Here is a 1617-nt window from a genome sequence, read left to right as displayed (position 1 = left end):
AGAACTGCCCTCACAGAGTCGCCCTCACAGAGTTGCCCTCACAGAACTGCCCTCACAAAACTGCCCTCAGAGAGTCGCCCTCACAGAACCACCCTCATAGAATCGCCCTCATAAAATCGCCCTCACAGAGTTGTCCTCATCAAATTGCCCTCACAGAGTTGCTCTCACAGAACCACCTTCACAGAATTGCCCTCACAGAACTGCCCTCAAAGAACTGCCCTCACAGAGTCGCCCTCACAGAGTCGCCCTCACAAAATCACTCTCAAGAAACCACCCTCACAGAATCACCAGTTCCCCCCGTCTGTGACACCGATTGAGGGCTAAATGGCTCTTTGACCCGTCACTCTTGGCTCCCGTGGGGTGGGTTTAGAGCGAAGACACCGAAGGGACGGGTGTTGGAATGTGTGTGTTTATTTTAGGACAGTTTGGTTGCAAAGGAAGGCAGGGATGGAGCCGCTTGGCTTATTGTTATCTATGGTAATGGAAAAGCGTAAAAATAACACTTAAGTATTGGGAACCGAGATTATGTGAGTCTGGGAGAAACTTAAGGGGAACTCGGCAAGATAAATGCAGATGTGGTGATAAATCCGTGTGTGTGTGAAATTGCTTGGGAGTATTTTTCTCCTGGGCACAGAATGCTTAATTAAAAAATAGATATAGAGAAAAGTCCCTAACAGGAATTTACTGCTGCTGTAACGGGGTGTATAAACCATGAAAAAATTGTAATAAAATTTATTTTTGTACCACAGGGGGTCTGTGCCCGAGTGCGTCAGGTGGAGGCATCATCCAGCTTCCCAACCGTGGGCAGGGAGAGCTGGAAAGGGGCTTTTTGGCAAACCCACTTGTTGTCATTGTCACAGCCATCAACATCCAAGCTCTTGCCTTTCAGGGTCCCACACCCTTCGTCCAGCTCCAGCAGGATCCCAAACCTGCACAACAAAGGGTTTATTGGCTGAGAGGAGCAAAAACTGTCCCAAGTCCTGTGGGGAAGGAGACAAAGGGGTGTTTCCCTTGCCCTTTTCCTGCTCCGTTTCCCGCTGGAGGTGCCGGGCTGTGAGGGCGGCCAGAGCAGTGCAACCTCTCCTCTGCCTCGTCCCTGCCTTCATCGGCCACAATCTCTCCTCTGCCTCGTCCCTGCCTTCCTCAGTGAAAATCTCTCCTCTGCCTCGTCACTTCCTTCCTCGGCAACATTTTCGCGTCTTCCTCAGCAAAAATGTCTCCTCTGCCTTGTGGTAGTTTGGCCTAGGCCTTCCTTGGTGACCAGCTTGTAACCAGGGAAGTGCGTAGATTTTCCCAGTATCCCCTATGATTTTTACGTAAGCCGGGGTATAAGAAGAATGGAGGAGACGCCTTCGTTGTTTTCTTCCGGCGGCTTTGGAGGTGCAGGTTTCCCTGCTGTTGAGTCTGTCGGGTTGGAGAGTGAGGCCTGGTAAGGCCTTGTCGACCTTGGGAGGCAGAGGTTGCCGGCAGTCGCTCCAGCGTGACTCTCCGTTGTCCCAAGGAGAATAGTAAGATATTCTTTGCTAATTCTTTTAGTTGATAGACCTTGGGCTACTGATCGGGATATATATATATATTATTTTGGTTTTCGTTCTTCCCTTCCCCTTTCCCTTTTCC

Source organism: Neopelma chrysocephalum, unplaced genomic scaffold (assembly GCF_003984885.1).
Source record: "Neopelma chrysocephalum unplaced genomic scaffold, ASM398488v2 Primary Assembly neopelma1_94766, whole genome shotgun sequence".
NCBI classification, from domain to species: Eukaryota; Metazoa; Chordata; class Aves; order Passeriformes; family Pipridae; genus Neopelma; species Neopelma chrysocephalum.
The sequence above is the reverse complement of the archived record's forward strand: the minus strand, read 5'-3'. Positions refer to the sequence as shown.